Source organism: Mugil cephalus, chromosome 3, assembly GCF_022458985.1.
Source record: "Mugil cephalus isolate CIBA_MC_2020 chromosome 3, CIBA_Mcephalus_1.1, whole genome shotgun sequence".
Classification (NCBI taxonomy): domain Eukaryota; kingdom Metazoa; phylum Chordata; class Actinopteri; order Mugiliformes; family Mugilidae; genus Mugil; species Mugil cephalus.
The window spans coordinates 7,233,529-7,254,797 of record NC_061772.1 but is presented as its reverse complement, the minus strand read 5'-3'; the positions used below and the strand labels follow the sequence as shown (position 1 = coordinate 7,254,797).

At 40.3% G+C, this 21,269-nt stretch overlaps 1 long non-coding RNA gene across 4 annotated transcripts in view; it reads left to right on the top strand.

The window, feature by feature from the left end:
- Window positions 1-21,269, top strand: part of LOC125005593 — a 130,071-nt gene that overhangs the window by 15,566 nt on the left and 93,236 nt on the right. For 3 of the 4 annotated variants that reach the window (XR_007112464.1, XR_007112463.1, XR_007112460.1), the window contains exon 1: window positions 2,452-17,852. This is a non-coding gene — a long non-coding RNA (uncharacterized LOC125005593). Of the gene's footprint in view, window positions 1-2,451; window positions 17,853-21,269 lie in introns of those variants that run through there. The other variant, XR_007112461.1, reaches the window with a different exon arrangement.

The following is a 21,269-nucleotide window of genomic DNA, read 5'->3' as shown; positions in this document are numbered from 1 at the left end:
TACTCCAATTAGCTGCTAAATCCATGTCTGTGGTGATTTAATGCAGGGATTGAGTGGAGGGCAAGGGCTTGATCTAGACTACCTTGTTTACTGAAATAATTGATATTAGCAGATTCATGGCGATTAATGGACTTACTAACATGTACCAGAGCTCAGCACCCTCTCTTCCATGCAAATCTGAAGAATCATATTATGTATGTCCCTGGAGTCGACTAATTACTGTGTTGAGTTAGGCTTGCTTAGGAATAAAGACTAGCAAGACAAGGGAGGGAGGGACAAAAAATATTAATCTTGAGTAAAGTAACATATCACTTAATCTTCTGTGATTCCTTAAGAGTCTTTTAAAACTATGGTGATTTGCACAGTATAGGTTTTTGTGATTGTACTTCATCTATTCAGAAAGAGCTCTCATCTCAAAACCAAATGATGGTGTGGCACCCATAACTGTTAAAAGTTAAATGAATTAAACATGAATTAAATAGCCACTGCAGTGAGTTGGACCTGTGCATTCATTCAGTTCTGGCTTCTGGAGCGTTGCAGGGGGCTGGAGCCTATCCCAGCTGTCACTGGGCAAGAGGCGGAGTATACCCTGGAAAGTTGCCCGTTTATCATAGTCTAAGACAGAGAGACAGACAACCATTCACACTTACCTGGAGAGAGCCCATGCAGACATAGGGAGAACATGCAAACTCCACACAAGCCCCTATTCCCGTCGAGCGAAAAACCCGGGTCGGTTTTTTGCTCGTCGTCCGGCTCGGCTTCAGTGTGAACAGGAATGCTGCGTCAACCCGGGTTTTTCGCTCTGACGTTGATGTATCTGCCTGTTATCTGACTTTGTCATTCGACGGCCTGTCAGACTGTGTCATTGTAGAAAATCCAGCTCAAAAACAGAGCAAAGTTTTGGTCTACTCCCATAAGACTGATCTCTGAAGGGCAGAGATTTCTGTTAATTTTTTTCCCAATCAAACAAATCAAATGTGTTGCTACACGATTGTTAATGGAAGCACATAGGTGAATTAGTCCTGTATCATATTTGAGAAATTGCCCTGATCGAGGAATGCATGTGCAACTGTGTTTATATTCAGCTTGTATAGCGACATCCCACAGTTTTTTAACGGTCATGGCAGGGCTTTGGCAAGGCCGTGAGATACGCTAGCTCCTCTGTATCTGAGGAGAAGAGGAGATTTGGTGGCAGATATTGGGCACTGTGCAGTACACAGTGATTTCTTCAAATATCAGCAGCCTTTTGAAAGAGCGGGGTGTAACTGGTCTTTTTTTTTTTCTTCAGGTCATCAACAAACTGAAAGCATTAAAAAGATATGTGATGCTGTCCATTGTTTACAGTCTGCTCTATCAAAGACTTGGACTTTGGTATCAGGGAGTAAGTCTTGGGTTATGGGGGACTAGAATTAGGTGCCCAGCTCATTGACTATATATATAGATGGAGAAAATATTACTAGTTCTTGCCAAAGTATTACAAACAGTGGAGCAAAACATGTGCCCCCTAACCCTAACCATGAAATCTGAGTGAAGTGGCGATTGCCAGCCATTAATAAGTTAGTTAGTATTTATTTTACTTTAATCCTTCTGTTACCTTCAAATTTCAAACACTTTCTATAATTATAATTGTTACCCAAGTTTATGCGTCAGGTGCTACCGTGTTTGTCTGATGACTACCTAAAAAGCTCTTTAAAAAAACAACCCCCACCCCACACCCCTTCCCTTATACACCCAGAAGCCCTGTAACGTGACTATGGAAAAATATGCAGATCGCGCTGAATTGTCACTGATTGACCTTAAATTGGAAAGAGATATGTTTAATTGGCTTAATATCATATACATTCTTGTTATCTATAACATTTGGTATGAAAAACTATTTCTGTTATCAAGAATAAAAACATATTGTGTTCATGTCAGTATCAGGAAGCCAAAGCCTTGCTGTAGTTTCGCCTTTTGACTTGCACACTCCATATATCAAATTCAACCCAATACTCCCCCTCTAAATTTGTTATCCCAAGTATATCATTTCTCATTGGCAGTGTTATGAAGAGCTCAAATGCTGATTTGATGTTTTGGACATAGCTGACAGTATATCTATTGGGACCTGGAACCATTTTGATGACATAAGCAGCACTAGGCCCAGTCTGCTGTATCTTCCTATTTTTGGAAGGTAGGTGTATTTGCTGGTGGTTGAGAGACAACAGGATGGTCAACACTGAGGGTCTCATTCTCATCAGAGGATGTCTCAACATCATGGTCCTCCTCAACAACGTCCACGGTCTCAGACACATTCTCACATTGAGAGTGAACAGAGAAATAGAGCACCATGAGAAATTCACAAGGTTTAGAGGGCTGATGTACAAGCTTTTATATTTTTCTTCACCTGTATGTAGAGTGAACTATCAGTAGCTTCCTACACCATGAGTGTGATAGGCTAGGGCCTGAGTTTTTTGAAGATTATAAAATTGCATGTTATAGTAACCTCACTGTCATCCAAAACAGTCATAACAATTATATGCAAAATGTTGATATTTCTCATGTTTTATACAGCTTAAAGAGCGTGGGGTCAATTTGACAGATGTGTACAACATGTATAGAGGAGATTGAAAACACATCATCATTTTAATTTTATGGTTACCCAGTTGTACCCTTTAAATGATAAAAAGTCACAAAATGTGAAGCAAAACAATTATGCTAATCACATATTTAGAGACATCAAACAACATTGCATATTATGCTGGACTTTAATGTGAAATGTGAGTATAGTTTGGGTTCAGTACATTCTATATTACTGTACATGTCACTTCACATTAAACTTCAGATAATCATAGAACACAAACTTTTCACACAGGGTATTACTACATAAAACATTTAGATATGTAGATTTTTGTTTTTCAATGTAAGTTGCAACATAATTAGTATGAAAAAATAGTTATTTTTCTAAATGTCTGTATGTCAATTGTAATTGAAGGGGAAAAAAAATATTTGTGAGGGAGGTTGAAATTAACTCACCACATTAAAATTAAAGGTTGTTTTGATTTGGGTTGACTTGTGCTTGGCAACTGCTAAGCACAAGTCAACCAGCCCCTTTCTGTCCACGAAGGCTGGAGAAAATTCAGTAGATATTGAAGTTGCATTTCAAATCTGCACAGATAGATGAGCTCAGCCTTCTTCCAGGTACACTGAGATCATACCAGTGTCCTAAACTTGTGACTGAAAGTAGGAGTAAAGTTATTAATTATTCAATTAATTATTTAAATACAAAAGGCAAATTGTTACCTGTCAAGAAGGAAAACACATTTCTGCTGTATGAAGATGTTTTGAGTTCTGTCTACCCTGCTTACAATTGTGGTTATAAACCACTACCACAAACAAGTTATCCCACTAACTATATGAGAAGTGTAAAGAAGCTAACGTGAGTAAGTAGATAAAAAGTGCCAACTTACTAAACAAAATTCAAAGAGAAAAATCCTCCAGAGCATTTCAAGACTGCAATGTCAGCTCAGTTTACAATGCTGCATTAAACACATCTGCAGAAAACTCACAAAACGTTATTGTGACAATACACAGAATTAAAATAATAGCACTCATGAACTAAGTTTTCAAATACTGGATAATAATGGGCTGAATCTTTTTTGTTATTTCTTAATATAATTTGTTCCCTGTTTTGACACTCCCTGCTCCTGTGCTGCATGCGACATTAGCTAAACTGTGTGACTGACTATTTGGCTTACAGCAGAACAGAACCATGTCTAATATGTGAACTTTTTTTGTTCACTGACATAGACCAGAGGTATTGAAGAAATAACATCATGATGATTGAGATTGAGAAAGGATATAAAACTAGCTGATATTTTGTTTTTATGCAGACAAATGAGTCTACCTGTTACAGCTGTTACTGGTATAGTAAACATACATATCTGTATTGCCTGTTTAAAAATGCCATTCAGTACTACTGATACTTATACTGTGGCTCCTATATATTCTATTTACAATTATGTTGGAAGCAGAAATCAACATTCAGGTAGAATTATTCTGTACAAAGCATACACATTGTTTTCTCTGGGTAGAAGAGAGCAGGTCATATGAGTTGAATGAATGGATAAAACTATGCATGAATTGCACCAGGTTCAGGCCACCATGGGAGATGCTGTATGAAAGCAGATGAGATAAAACCAGCTGTCTTACAGATCCTCCTGAGAACTATTAATAATGAAACAACAGGCTGGTTTGTACAGATTCACGTATCATGAAAATGGCTTTTTAGTTGATGTTACAGGCCTTTTACCTGTCTGTTCAGTTTATATTTATGCAGGATTTTGTGAAATACACAGTGGGGGGGACTCTTTGCCCTCATGAAGAGGTTTTCAGTTGCTGGTGGAAACTAGTCTTTGGTGTGTGGACAGCCATATATGTGTGGTCGTCACAGCCAGAGAGGCTCTCTAGTGGATAGTTTGCTGATTTTTCTTTCTGTGTTATGTATCGTTGCTGAATCTTACATTGAATCTTGGTTTTGGTTTGGTACCTGTCTGTTTTTTTTATAGCAAAGTCCAAATATGCAAGATTTAATAAGTAAAGAAAGAATAAGATTTAAGGGTGTTAGGGAAGAAGAAAATGGCTCAATAATTTATTTGAAGTCTGTAGAATAGTATAGGTGAGAATATTTTCATTTCACAATGAAACGAGTACCCTTGTGTCTATATCAAGTTAGCCTTTACAAGAAACTGAACGTCCATTGCCTCTCCATCTGCCATTATTTGCAATGCTGATTGATAGAGCTTTCTCTAACCCCTCCATCCCAGACTTCAACTGTGGTTTGCTGCCTCTTTATTTATGTCTCCCTTTGGTTTCTGGTTGGCTTTTTCTCCTCCGCTCAGCTTCTATCACTTTCTTTGTGTCTCTCTGTAGACTGTGAGCTGATACCATCCTTTGAAAAGGTAATGATCCCACTGTGTTGAGATTATGTATGTGTGCTGCACAGTGTAATGGCCTGGCTTTTTATTGCTTGCCGCATACTAATCCCACAACTGAAGGAATGAGATGACACCTGCAGGGAGCTGTGTGTGAGCGGCAGCCTCACATGAAAGAATGGCCATTAAAAATGATCAAAGAAATTACTGCACTCGGCTGCACAACACTGCTCTCACGCCTGGCTAGGTGTACAGCCCTCTGCCTCAGCATGCACGCACATATACACGCATGCATACATGGCCTCACGCTAATTAGTATCTCCCTCTGATGGATATTTTCCAAGTGATTCTCTGTGGAAATGTCCTGCACATAGATGCCTTAGGCTCACTGCCGTCGGTGCACCCACGCTTGCAGATAGGAAATAGAGGACATGCGTGTGTTGAAAATGATACTCGGCTTTCTATAGCCCTACCACAAATTATTCATGGAAACATTACAACAAGTGTGTTATTGTCATTTTCTTGAAGGGCATTTTGTTACATTAAGAAAGGTCAGTCATTGAATTTTATTTTACACATTTTACGCTGCTTTAATGACCATGGTCTTTAGGTGTGCATTTTAGAATTTCAGTTCAGCATACTGGTCCTTTTGTCAGGATATCTGATGCCCTTCCTGAACAGTCCGTCTAAATACATCAGTTGTAACTCTTACAACACTTTTTTTTTTTTAAATGTCACTGTTCACTAGCCCTAGGTGTTTGTTTGTATAGTCCTTCTCAGGTGTCATGTGCCTACATGCCCTCTTCACCAGATGTAGCACTTCTGCCTCCATGTCCGGTGTGTGAGGTGACCCGGTGTGAGCCAGGCATCTGCTCTTATCAGTGGGCTTTTTTCTTGGCTATCAGATAACAAATAACAAATTCAGTCTTTGTGTAGATACACACTGATGTAAGGCAATCTATTTCCTATAGAGCCTGGATTAAAAACTCTTTTATTTTGTCAAAGGCCTGGTCATCAATGGCAACTTACTATCCTTTCAAAATCAATTCCTTTTGAACTGATACGAGTGATCTCATTTATGATGAAGGGATTTAAGAGATGGCACTTAAAGACAAGCAAAAAATGCCAAATTCTCATTGTAAGTGAAAAGTAAGTACTACTGTATTTATTATTTTTTATTATCGGTCATATGCTTGTCAGTGCAGAGAGAATGTGGTTATCAGAGGGATCCACTTCCCTAAGAGAACCTTTTCTTAGTACTCCTCCTTTCTCCCCATTAGCCCCTCCCTTTCTTTCCCTCAGCGGTCCATTTTAGAACCATGCGGGTGCATGGTTTGGTGGGTAATTTCACTGCCTTTTCATGTGTCGGAGGGCGAGGAATCTTCCTCCATTAGGTAGTGCCATCTTGTGATGTATGATGTATGCACAGAAAGGCAATCCAATGTTTATTCATGACTTTCAAGGCAATGCCTCAGCTAAGCCCTCTGATTTCCTTTTAAGGAACAAAACTACGTGAGATTGAGACTTCAGTTTAAAGGCACACAGACCGTCCTGCCGCTTTTTCTACTTTGCTCTCCTCCTCTCTCTCACACACTCATACTCTCTCTCACTCTCTCTCTCTCATCTCTCGCCCACAGCTCTTTTTTTTATCTCTTTTAAATTCTCCCTCGATATTTTTCTGTCAGATTTAATTTATTTGACCCTTAGAAAAAAGATCACATGCAGTTATTTCCTTCTGATTTTAGCACTCTGTCTCCCCATCTTGCCTCTATACTTAACTAAGGACTTTGATGAAGAGATGAATTTGGATCATTTTTATGGTAGGCTGGCATGCTAATGAGTCTAAAAGGCCTTCTGATCACATATGACACACACAAAATATGCAGCAGTGTAGTGTGTATGTGAAACAGCTAGGGCCATATTGACCTTAGTGGACATATTCCCATCACTACACAAACAATGATAACTGCATCAGCCAACAGACATCACAACTGCAAATCCAAGGCTTGTTTTGTAATTTTATTAAATATGTTTTAAAGTAACAATTACTCAAACATGCCCCCATTTGTTTTGTAAATTACTTTTTAATGTTAATAAAGCAGTATCTATCCATCATACTGGCACAACTCCATGCTGGTTGTTGATGGGACTTCTCCTATTAACAAGTGATAATTATTAATATGCTCAATGACCACCATTCAAACAGCAAATGCATCATAATGAATGAGGGACCTGCTGCTTGACTAGTTTCGGATGTGTACATCTATGATAGTAGATCAGTCATGCAGGGTAGTTGTGTTTCGTGTTACAATGTTGCTAGGTTGAAATGTGAAATCCCATCAAGGCTTGAGACTATGAAGTAAACTATGAAGTTTGGTATGTCTGCTGACTCATGGTTTTACTAAATTTACAACCTAGATGCCTGGAATAAGGGCTAGACACACATAGAATGAAGGAATTCAGTGTGTAAACCAGGGAAACTGTAGAAGCTAGACCTGTTTACTTGGTTTTTGAATGTTTAGCTTGGGCCACATACAAGTCCGTCCTCTATCATCTCATGTTTGATTTGAATAGCTCAACTGCAATATGATCCTGTTACATTTTTCTGATGCACTGTAGCATTAGTGAGGCAAATTACTGCATTTTGTATTTAACATTTGTTATACTGCACTAATAACCATACACTGTTGCCTTGAGTGATGCATATTCTAACCTTATATGATAAATAATGCAAATGCAGCAACCTCTGCAAATGCCAGAGAAAATTAGGTAGAAGGGAGGGAGAGGGCAAGGGATTGAAAGAGTAGAGAGTGGAGAATGAGAGAGCAGGAGCTAGCATAACTAACTGATTGTTGTGCTGTCAAATTGATTTGCATGAAAAAGGCAGGCCTAATTGCAACACTTAGCTGCAACGTACTGATAATACAGAGCAGGATTACAAAAGGACATGGTAGAGCTTTTATTGAGAAGGATTTCCTGGGCGTCTTTGAGAGATGCACCACCACCTTCTGTTTCTGTGGGGGCCATTCAACGCAGTGTGTCCCTAACCTTGTCTTGTTTGACATGACATATCCATCATACAAATGCATGCACATTGCTGTCTCAGCATCCATTACTGTATAAATCAGCCCCATGTTTTCTTCTTCTTCTTCTAACTTATGAGAACCTAATAAGTTTGGACAAAAAAATCTAATTAATTTTTTTTTTTTTTTTCAAAAGAGGCTGCCATTATATTAGACCCGTACAAATGGATGCTGGTTTTTCGAATTAAGATATATACTGATGAGCAAAACGTTATAACTATCAGTCTAATAAATTTGTGTGCAGCTAAAACGGCTCCAGCCTGCTTGGACATGGCCTTTACAAGACCTAACTGAAGGTTTCTGTGGAATCTAACGCCAAGAAATAAATAGCACATTCTTTAAATTCAGCAAGTTGGGAGGCAATATAGATTAGAGCAACATGGTCTGTCCCTCCTTTGACCGCTGTCAGTGGCTACTGATAATCGCTGACTTACTCAGGTATTTGACATATCTGATACAAGAATTGTCTGATTACAGGGCTTTACCAAGCACCAATCTCTAAGGGACAAAGATGTAACCAACATGGAAGTCCCAAAGACTGTCATTCATGAAAGGGCCACTTGAGGAAAGTTAGTCCCAGTGGACATCCTTGTCAAAATGACCAACTTTACAGCTTAAATTAACATGTTACGGCCTGGTATCAATGGCCAATTTCCCCATGCGTGTCAGCGGGGAGTGAGTTTTCATGTAACACATTTGTTTAAATGACGTCAAGAGTTGTGGTTATGAATAGTTATATTGGTCCACCAACTTTGAAAGACACGTGGGCAGATTGCTGTCTGCCTCTGTGTCATCTCCCTGCCTCAGCTCCACTCAACACTCCATCTCCACCTCATTTGCGAATTAACCAGAAATTATGCAGAGTCCTTGACTCTGCATAACAATGGCAATAGCCAGAGCCACTCAAAATGCAAAAAAATAAAATATCTCTTCAGACATTCTGTGGGCAACATTTTCAAGGCGTTTGCCCAGTCATCGAACTGGATACTGGATACACCCAGAATGTGACCAAATTGTTGTAACTTGTAGACGTTATTGAATTAATTTAATAATAAGGTGTTTCAGTAGGTAAACAGTAAAGTTGTTAGTTCAGCAGTAGGATTTCAATTTTAGCTATTTTGGCCATATTACGCATACTGCAGAAAATAACAAAAGAAAGCTGGCTTGCCATCATATTGACTCGTTCAGAGGGAGTATAAAAAGTTACTTGCTTTGAAAGGGTGAGGGTGTGTAGATGCACAAATTTGTGGGTGGTGTTTAGAACAGGGCCTCCTGATGCTGCCAAAGGCAATACTTCCCTTTCTTCCCTTGATTTTCTTCTTCAATCATAAATGATTGATGTTTCAAATTATGAAACAGTGCTGGGAAAATCCAATTTAGTTGTGGGCATTGTCGGGCTTCATCAAAGGCTCTTCCATTGCCTTAATATTTACAAAGGGGGCCACTATTGAATGATACAATATGCCATGTGTTAATGTGTCTTTTAACAAATCATCTTGTCATTGATCTTTCCTTGCCAGGCACTGATTTACACCCTATTCAAAATACCTTTTCTACTGACTGATTGTTTCTGATTTGTGCATGTGTACATTCAGAAAGGAGCAAAAAGTACATTTAAATTGTTGGTTGGATCCCTCCCATTTCTATTTTTGTAGCTGACTCTTTTCGGTGGGGTTTGATCATACTAATGGTTCAAGCTAGAGTCTGCAAAGCATATTTTAACAGTGGCATATCTACTCTATGTGTTTTGATCATCAGCATAATCGGTGCCCATCAATTATGGTCAGAGTGTGTTCAACCTTCATTCAGAGAAATGTTCTGTCCCATTTAGACGTGCCAGTAAACCATTCTAGTGAGCCAGCATGCATAATAGTGGGACACTGACACAGTACTCCATCCAGTAGCTGCAGCTCTTCAGGAGAGCATTAGAATAGAACACATTATTGTCTCTGCTGCTCCAAATAAGCAAGAAGACTATAAACTGTAATGGCTGCAAAAAGGGTTTCTGGGTTCTTAATGTTTCTTGAGATTTGATTTATTTTTGTTATTCAGTTTATTTGAAAGGTCTATATATTTTTTTGACATTGTGTGTATGTTGGTTGAAAATACTGGCTTTATCAATGAATTGGTCTGAAATTAGATGTGCAAACACTTGAAGATGTCTGGATACTATTTCAAAATATAAGTTAAATATATTAACAAATTTGCTTGTTCCACTATTTAGCAACTAGACATACACCGATGACCCAAGTGTATGTTTTTACTGCTCATTGAAAGCTCATTCTGCCCAACTGGAAGATGGCTAGTTCATTTTATTGTTTAAGTGTTCAGATGCATCTGTTAACTCTTTATTTTGGCTTTTTGTATTTGTCTTCTGAATGTTTGTCTGGTCAGGGTTAGTTACCGTCCTACTTTACTTTGAGCCAACATTTAAGTTTATCCTTCCCTTACCCACTGTTGCTCTCCATCATATGAACTTAATCCTTTTTGTTGCGCTGTCTGATCCTCTGCACATCTGTAAACATCTTGCACTCTTACCACATGTCGTGATAATCATGCAAGAGCTTAGTAAAAGGCAAAAAAACTGAATAAGTAAGAGGGAGTCTGACCTTTTAGTTCTTGAAGAAATGGATTAATGTCTATCACAATAAGAAATATAAGAAAAATAGCCATTCCATCTTAATGAAACCTTTCTCAAAGCCAACACACAGAAAGGCAAACCTATGAAAAAGTTCTGGGAAGTAAAAGGCTTAAAAGGCTGTTAGCTTCAAAAGGCATATTTCCTCCTTTTGTTCTGGCCTTGATTGAGGCAATTTTCCAGGTTTTTCACGGAAAACACTGCTTAATGTCTTTGGCTTGAGGGAATAAGAATGAAAGTGGGACCTGAAGGTCCTTATTACAAGCCTTTTGTGTCAGTCATTATTAAACAAGGCCCGAATCTACAGTATTTCCACCCCCCCACCCCTCCCCTCTGTCTTTAGGACCTTATGTAAGACTATAGCTTTGTGAGGAACAGACATTGTGCTAAAGTCTTCTGACCAGGTCTAGTGACCTACATGATCAGTGTGTACTTACAACATTGTTTCAGTTGTTTCACTTGTTAACACAAAGAAACCATTTCACTGTTGGGATCAATAAAGTGATAAAGTGATCTTGTATTAAGGGGCATCTGTTGACCTGAATTTCACACGTTTGGTATTTTGACTCGTATTTTATTTAGAATGTGTGCGTGTTTTATTCTTTCAATGGCATATTTAAAAAACCAAACCAAACTAGTTTTAATTATACTAATGTTGGTATCTTTTTAATCAAGTATTTAATGCTTGTTTAAGAGTTACAAATATATGTCAGCTTGCTTGGCTTAAGTTGGCTCTTCCTATTGAGCAGTTCTCATAACCCTAGCAGTATGATTTGCCAAAAAGTCTTGAAGAAATTTCTTTTTCAGACCAATTAAATCTGTCATTGCCCTTTAGCAGTAAAATGTAGAGGCAGCAGATTTTTTCCACAGCCAGCAGAGGTCATGTTCATGTGTGCTTTCCTAGCTCTATTCTCATAAGTGCTTCTTGCCTTTTTTCTCATCACATTCACAACCTCAGCTCATTTTGAGTGGGTGGGACATGGGAGATTTCAGCCTGACAGGTTGTCTCCTGAATGTACAGTAAATTGTGAGTAACATATAATTCTGAGAGGTTCTCAGTGTCACAGGCTCATGGTGTTTCACCTGGACTTTAGTATTATTAGATGAGTATGGCATGTGGGACAGGGAACATCCTACAGTAGAACCGTAGCTGTCTATCCAAGATGCTTAGCTCTGGGAGATCAGCTTGGCAGCCATGCTGCATCTAGACGATGCCATCAAAGCAGAGAGGAGGAGGAGGGTAATGAGGAGTGAACTAAATAAAATCAGAATATTACATTATAGACAGATGAGCAGATAAAAACTAGGATTAAACTGAAGGAAACTGTGGAAGAATCATGTCATTCATGTGAAGTGAGAAGCATACACCAACTTTTCCAAGATTAAATGAACTTTACCACTTGTGCACATTCAAGCAGGCATTTTGTGACCAAAGCAAAGTGCAACATTTGGCTTTGATTGTTGTCCACACACTTTATTTATTTGTTTTTATGTTATTTGCTGCATCTACATGAATGTATTATGGCTAACTGGGTATCATGTCCGGAGACGCATGGGTTGAGTCAGCTGGGTGTGTTAAAGTAAAATGAAATAAATCTCATCTCATCTTCCATATCGCTTAATCCTCACTAGGGTCACGGGGGCTGCTGGAGCCTATCGGGCAACAGGCGGGGTACACCTTGGACAGGTCGCCAACCTATCACAGGGGTAACCCATAGACAGACAATCATGTGCACATTTGCACACTCACACCTAGGGTCAATTTAGAGTCACCTAACGATCATATCTTTGGAGGAAGCCGGAGGACCCGGAGAAAACCCATGCGGACAGAAAAGGCCGAGCTGGGCGGAACTCGAACCCAGACCTACTCGCTGGGAAGCATCAGCGCTAACCACCTATGAAATAAATCATATATAAAAAATATATTTAATAAAATCGCATAAAAAGAAATCATCAAAAGGTGTGATGTTTTACAAAATACTGTTGTCCATTTTTCACTGTTTGCGCCTGAGAAAAATGCTCTTCATGCTTTGTGTGAACAGAAGTCATTGTACTGCTGTTGATGACTTAGCCCCGACTCTAAGCTTAACCCTGCTAATGGCCACACTGCCCAGTGCACAACTTGACTGTCAATTGCTCAACACCCCAAATACTAGTACATCCTGATTGTGCATTTTGAAGCTGAACACTTTAACCCTCTCTTAATGTTTTACTTTTTTGTTTAATAATTGTAAAATGCACAATATTTCTTTACAGCTGCTTATTGTGAGCTTATTTTCTTTCTTCAAATCATATGACAACTATTCTAACTAAGAGCTAACTTGTCCGTCTGCAGATTTCTCTACATCAAGACGAAGACATAGACTTGTGGTCAAGGCTTTAAGGGATTCTACAAATCTCCAATGTAAAGTAACATGCTTTCTAAGTACGCCCTTTAGTGCACAGTATGTCAAAGCAGCCTCTAAAACTATTAAAGTGTGTGCTGAGGGTGATGATATAGTCTGCATTACAAAGCTGGAGTGTAAGAGTGGTGGTGTTAACTGTCTGCTAGCGTAATGAGAGAGTGAGCTGTCAGAGACATGCATGTAATGGCTCCCTTGCCAGCCGCCCAGTTCAGGCCCTGTGGGACATGGTGCAGACAAACCATTTCTTTCACACTGTCTCATCTCCCGCACCCCCACCCCCCCTTCTCCCTCTTTCTCTTCCTTACTTCCTCCATCTTTCCTGCAGCCTCACTTCCTTTCTGTTTCTCCTTTGTTAAACTCTGACCTGGACAGGGACCATGCCAGATCTCTGATATCTCTCGTCGCTTTCTTTTTCACACACAGTAAATCGTACCCTTTCTCACAATCTCATACACACATACAGAATCTCACAGAGCATGTAGGACTCATGAGGGGTATTTAGTGACTACCTCCCATAGGATGGGCTTCTTTGCTCAGTATACAGTGGATTTCTCATGGGCAGTCAAGTCTGCCCTCACTGAAATGGACAGCTTCTCAGCAGGCCTAGCTGTAGTCACAGTCTGATGGTACATCTTCATCTATTTGACAGCCATAGTACGGTTAAAGCACTGTTCTGTTAGTAGAGTGAGTTTGCAGTCTACTTCATACCAGACATGTCCTTTGAGTGCAAGGTTATTTTATGCTTTAGTTTCACTGAAGACAGTTGGCTTCGCAGCTTTGGCGTGACATTTTTAAGTCGTACAATGAGACTACTAGATATTCTCTTACTAGTTATGTTGTGTTCTCTGTTGGAGATGTTGCTAATGTGCAGTGCCACAGTCACATCTGTTGTCTCAAAGATCAGATTTCACCAATTACACATTCACTCTATGACTAAGCTTCCTCCTTCTCCTCTTCCCCTCTGCTCTCTGCCAATCTATAAGCATTCATCCCTAGAGGCTCGCCGTTATGACAGTTCTTTCATCAGCCATTACTGCTGGTGTTAATGGCATCCTCATGCTGACTTTAAAGACTGATTACCATATTGTGTCAGTTGATTGACAGTTGACCTTCACACCACTTTATGGAGAGCCAGCCAGATACCGTGGGTCACCTCGACTGCTTCCATGACAGCGTATTAATAATAATCTGATAGAATTACCAGGAACCAATTAATGTGCAGACCTCAGACAAGACAGTGGTTAAAGAGACAGTGCTATTTCTCAGCTTGGTTGAGCCAGTTCACACACATAGTTGCATGCATTTCACTGTGGTTAATTCCCACCAATTCCGTGATATACCAAAAATGTGAGGAATCATGGCTGCGCAAATGCTTAGGTCATGATATACTCAGTCGTTCAGGCAAACAGATGACTTATTAATGCAAGAAACGAGGCGGGATAGGAAAAACGGTGTAGTTGATCTATATATAGGCTTAATGGCCTATAATTTCCTGAAGGAAAATGTTTGTGAATTAATTCTGTTCTTTGATTTTCATTAGTCATGTCATGTTTATGTTCACTTACTTCTCAGATTGGTCCACAGAATAAAGTTATAATGTTATAGTAAGGTTTTATTCTGTGGTTCTTTTACCAATTTTATTTTAAATTCTACTGAAAAACCTAATGTTTTTAATTACTATCCAGTTTTTGGTATGTATAATGGTAAAATGTATTATTCAACTCAGTATGAACACAATAAGTGTATGAATTGATGGTTCATAAAAATATATTTATATTATATCAAGCACATTACTTACATATACTATTATATTTTGTTCTCAGTGTCTTTGGTGGAGCTTGTCACTTGAAACTGACCTCTGTAGCATGGGTATGATAGGTAATTAAACATTTTTATAGGAGGGCGAAGAGACGAGGGTTGTGTTTGTTCAGAGAGAGATAACATTCTTAGAGAGGAACTACAGCGTGGCAGAACAGCCCTGCAATATTACCTCACGCTGAGCTGCATAATAAAGAGGACTTGCATGCATATTAATATCAGCACTCTGCATAATGTCTACATCTTACGACAGCCTCAGAAATACACTGACGCCTCACCGGTATTGGTTAACCCTTCCTGCTTTGTTTTTTGCGTCCACATTCTCTCATACTGGGAGGCATCTCCCCAAAGCCTGGTCTTGCCCAGTTCAGCTCCTCTGGCCGTGACTGCCAGCCTCATTCCCACTCTCCACCAGTTCTTACTTCTTAGAAATGCACGGTGGAGGTATGTGATGCCAAACGATTTTCTCGTTACCTCCCTCCCACCCAGTTGGTTGAAGCGTTTGGAAGAACTACAGCGACATCTGCATGTGCCATGGTTACAAAGCGCCAGGCTCATACCCACCCACTTCACTGGGCTTTCCCTGCCAGCCTGCTTTCTGTCTGTACTGCCCCCCCCTCCCCTGCGGCACTCATTTCCCAAATTACTAAACACGGCTAATTGTGTGAGGCGTGAAGCTCACTTCATTTGAATATTCTGGCTTGGGGGTGATTTGTGTTGGATAGGGTGAGAATTAAGCAAGTGTGTCTGGAAAAGGGAGGTCCCGCAATTACATTCACAGGTCTCTGTGAAGTAGAATTTTATCAATGAATTGTTGTTTCCCAGGCCGTTAATGTGGTGCCTCTCTGGGTTATTGCTTTGTAAGAAAATGTTTTGTTTTGTTTTTCTTTGTAATGTGAACTTTACATTTGGATGGGCTTTTTATTATTATTCTTTAATTTTCCAAATGACGTGTTTCTTATGGAGGATTTGTTTAGAAAGAAGAAAGACTCATCAGCTTCCTTTTACACAGTTGTAGTCATTACTTGAAATGATGATCAAATGGAACTCGCACAGTGCTCTTTTTTGTTGTAGTGTGTTCTTTTTTTCTTTTTCATCTCCATGTGATGTGTGTTTGGGGGGAGGAGGGGGGGGGGGTCATTTCATACTAATTAGTCAGAACATAATGGGCCCTGTTCATTTTTGAGGTTAGTTGTGGAGCATACCTTGGGGATATTTATTTAGTTGTTTTTGTTCTGTTATATAGGAAGATCTTAAGCAAGACATACAACGGATTAGCCTCAATTATTATTCCCTTCAATTAAGTGTTTTTTTCACTCTGTCTCCCAGTCACTTAGCCTGAATCCAACTCACACCTGCTATCACCTGCAGTGCTCTACACTTATTCATGTAACATTTTAAGCCCTTGCATGAGGTCCCAAAAAAATTAGCGGTGAATTGTTCATTCAAACAAGTTTCTAGCATTGATGATATAAAGCTGGTCTCAGGTCTGGAATTGCAATAATAATCGTATTTCTGTTCCATTCATAAATCCGCAAACATCCATTAGTTCTGCATGAACTGATATACACTGTATCTGCGATGATTTCTTGCACAGCCTGTAAGGTGCTCATCCATGTTGGAAAGACTGAGCACGCTGACTTTTTTTTTTTTTTTTTTTTAATTAATGTTGAATTAAACGAACTGGCAGGTTGCCAGAAACGGGCGCACGTCTTTGAAGATTGTCATCGCATAATGAGTCGCTTTTTTTCCTCTATATATTTTATGCTTTTCTGTTTCCACTCCCTCGCTCTCCGCTGCCATTTGCCCGTATGCCTTAGCGGTTTAATGATATGCAAATGAAATATGCATAAAACCATTCTGCTGTAGGATGATTAAGCACAGAAGACATTAGCCAGTGCCCGCCACAGTGTCTGTTGTCTCTCCTGTATTCCGCTTCGGCCAGGCACCAACACCACTCATACAAAGATCAATGCCGCTAATGCACTAATCATTTAAATAACACGAATAATATCCAGTTTGACAGAAGTTAGAATCCACAAAGGTTTCTTCTCACTCCAGCTTTGTAAGATCCATAAATGGGAAAGGCAGATGTCTTCATAGAGAGTTGGTGCTCCAGAGAGCAGGCAGAGAGCAAAGAGACAAGGTTTTCCAAGAGGAGCACTTCAACATCACTGGCAATGCAGGAGCTTTTCTCTGCTTGTTTGTGAGTACTGTGGCATTATTTGACTACTGGCATATAACGAAGGAAGAAAAATATCTCCGTTCTTGCTTTCCCTCTCTCTCTCTGTAACACACACACACACACTCCACCCCCCATTCCATTCTGCTCTGTCGTGCAAGCCCTCTTTTTTTTTTTTTTTTTTTTTTGTAATCCATTTGTGTAATGAAGACGCTGCACAATTAACATCCCCCGTGGAATTAAATGAAGGGGTAATTATCCAAAGTTCATTAGCTCCGAAAGATTAGAATATCCACGTGTTTCCCCGTGATGAATATGGAAGAATACGCCACAAATTACAAATGTAATTGTTAATCGTATTTGTTGCGATCATTATTATCGCATTTTAAAATGCCCAAAATGATGCCATCTTTCAAGCCGTCCTTCCTCAGTGGTGGCACTACGGAATTCAGACATCTTGGTAGTGCCAACGTTGGGTAGCAAGCACAAAGATGTTATAATCCCTCCCTTTGGATGACTTCTTTAATTATTCATGTTGTACAACCATGCCTCCTGTCCAAAGAAATCCAGGAGAAAAAAAAAAAATGAACAGTGATTGTTGGATGCCAGTGGATGAATATCCATGCGTTGCTAATTACCGTTTTAATTCCGAATGTGGATATTAACTGGGAAAACGAACTTAATGAAATCCTCCGTTATATCTCTCCAGCGATGCCCATCCTTGGCTCCGTGCCCGATGCCAGCAGACCTCGCTGGAACCACGGAAACGTTCCTCCCGACCCAGAGAGTACCTCGAACTGTGAGTCAAACCAGTTGGTAAGTCTGCCTTGCATCTGTTTATGATAGTTAAGCGCAGGAGGGAAAATGCTCAAAGGGTGGAGTTAGTTCATTTCTTTTGGATGGTTGGCAAGAAGGGGGCAAAAAAGTCATGGAGATGCAGGGTGTGGGTGTGGAGGATGTAATGAGTTCCCACGGCCTCACTACCCCCAGTGTGGTTGCAGGCAGGCCAGCACCTCCCCCTCCGTGTCACTTAGGCTCAGGTTGTGCCTTCTGTACCCATTCCACAAAGTTCCAGTCGTGTCTGTGCCAGCTCTCTCACTTGGCTGTTATGCTGCTGGTCTCTCCATATTGAGCCTATAGCAATCAAGTCCTCAGTGGCTCCATTCCTTTGTGCTATTGATTGCCACAAATGTGGAAATTCATTATTTTGTATGCAGAACATTTCTTCTCTTAAAAGTTGACCCTATCACCGAGAAAATATTTAGAGAAAAGCAGGAAGTGTGATTAACTTTGATCAGCACGAGGTAAAACCGCTAATTCATTCCTGCCTGCTGATTCTAATTTGTTTTGGCAGTTCATTAGTATGCATCCGCATGTTTGCATTTTTTGTCTCTCTTTTGTGTCTGTGACATTGTAAACAGCTGCTATTGAGCTTCAGGCACAGTCCCTCAGGTCCTTTCTTCCCTCCTCCTCCCCCTGTTGTGGACGAGCACACAGGCGATTGGCAGATTGGTCGTGTCTGTTGCAGCAGTGGTAGACATTCAACGTGGCTGCCAACCAGTGGAAGAAGAAATGGCAGTTCACTCTGGGGAAAATGTGGCGAAAAGGGGGAAGGGAGTTGGCACAAAAAGAGGCACTCACTTCACACCCTCTACTAATAGTTGAACAGTTCGCTGCTTTTGTCTTGCTTCATCTTGTTTTTTCTTGGTGTTTGATCCCGGTTATGAAGTCTTTTGTTGATAATTCAAGGCATCCCTTTGATTGAGTGTGCCGCCCTAATTAACGAAGCAAATTTTACTCTAATTAGTCATATCAGTTGCTGTAATGTCTCTGTTTTTTTCAGTTCTCTTTTGTTTTTGGCTGCCGATACGTGAAGGTTATCCGATTGTGTCGATTTAGCTTAATCGTGGTAAATCTCTGCCGTCCTTCGCCAGTTTTTGTGCCAGATGCCATCGCATTCCCGCTGGCACACCACTTGAGACCAGCAAGTTCGGAATTATTTCTCCTTGGCCATCCTCCAAACCAGAGACTTTTGCCCAAGTCTGTAAATGCCAACTGTTTGTTTGTTCTGGTTTATCATCTTCCAAGGGTACATCCTTTACTGCCAACGAATCAGTTGGCATGGCGTGTCCTGCCCAGATGGCTGGCTGCCTGGCACAGAGAGCTGTGCCTCAGATGGTTGAAGAGAGAGAGCGAGAAGGAGCGAGGGGGTGGAGCTTTTCCTTGTGCCACCGCCACACCCCCAGTAACCACTAGAACAACAAAATAGACTCAAGTTTCTGTTGTTTTCGTTCCACAATCTCTTCCTCTTCATTAATCCTGTGTGAAACTGCATCCATTTCCCACTCTTGAGCACTTGGCCCCCATCACTGTAGGTGCACTTCCTGTCTCACGTCTTCTGCGATGTCTGCTGTTTTCAAGTGCCCGATATCCACCGTCGTATCAAAGTTCAACATGCAACAGCTAATCCGTCCAAATTCCGACTCAGGTTTAGGTCACATCTTCAAGTCTTCATCAGGAGAAGTTCACTAGCTTTCCAAGCTAGGACGCTAATGATGTGTCTCTGAATACCCATTTCTTCAGTCCAACTTGTATTTTTTAGAGAATGCCCACCTTCCACAAAAAAAAAACAGAAAAACAAAAATAAAGATACCATAACAAGTCAAAGCCTGTGATGCTACTAAAATGACGGCAGCACCTTTCTGTTTCCCTGTCTACATCTATCTACCTACCCTAGTGCAGAAGTCCGCCTTGGTGCTACCACTGAATGGATGGCACTGTGCCAACTTCTCTCTGCCATCAACCGCATTCGCTCCTTGTTTCCCTTATTTGCCCATCCCCTTTCTATCTCAGTCCCTCTCTTACTCACCCTCCTCCTCTCCCTAGCTTTTCTTCCACGTGCCCAGTACACCCACCTTCCCTCGCCCTTTTATATGGATTTGACATTAATTAACATTTGGGTTAATTGATTCTAAAAGCTGATTATTTATAAGACTTTCGTATGCCGGTTGGCTAGCTGTTTTGCGCCCTGCCGTATAACCTTGGTGCCTGGCATTCGTACGCTTCTACCCTCTTCTATGTATTTTTGTTTTTGCACTACGTGGAGAAAGAGAGAGCCTTTACCCACAACCAAGATCCATGGTGTAATACAATAAAAGCAGGGTAAACTGAATGTTTGTGCCATTGTACATGGTAAAGAATTTCAAGCTTCTTATCTGACAGCAGCTGAGTGAGGTGGACTATTCCTGTGGCAGATTCTACTGCACCATGTTGTCCTTGCATATTATATAAATAATCTGTCTTGCCTCTACCTCCTTTTGTTCTTTCAACATTTTTCTCAATTTAGTCTTCGTACCTCTCCTCCCGCTCGGCACACTCTTCCCTCCCTCCCTCTCTCGCTGCCTTTGTTTGTAATTGCCGTTAATTGTTTCACGATCACTTAATATGTTCTTCCAAGCCGCATTTAACCATCTGCTTTGCCGTTTTGCGCGACACGGACGAGGAGCGTAACTAACAGAAAAGCCACGACTGTGTATTCCGACATTTTTGATGAACATCTGTATATAGATGCGGCAATGGTCTATTCCCTGTGTTGTCATTAGCGCTTTCATCGGCGGCGCATATTTGATTAAATAATTATCTCGGCCACATCTGCTTTCTCTTTCGTGGCTTTTTTTTTCTGGCCGTTTGGTTCGAAGCTGATGAGGTTCAAAGTGGGAGACAGAAATAGTTGAATTATTTAATAAAAATGATCCTCCCTCTTTAGAGAGTGTGCCCACTATGCTTAATTAGCGATGCAGTGGCTTGCTTAGAGAGTCCAGACAGAATAGATTAATTAAGAGAGAAGTTCACAGACACTTGCAAATGTCATGTGACTTGATGAGATTGCGGTATAATTTAAAAAAAATAAATAAAAATAAAATTCTGCCTGTTTTATGTCTGTATATTTACTGGGCACTATTTATGTTTGAATGTGGTTTGGCTGTGTAATTACACACACAGAAATGTTCCTCCTGTTCCAAATCTGCTATTTCACCGAAGTGTTGGTAAAGTGCTTCATGCAGCTCAAACATGCTATTTTTTATTGTTTTACTCTCTTTTTTTCATTATTAAATAAAAAGCAGCAACTGGGCAATTGAGGCAACAAGAGGAATTCATTATGCAAATTGCCTGGTATTTGCATAATGTCTTATGCCAAGAATATGCAAATGAACCGTATAATTTATGAGCGCC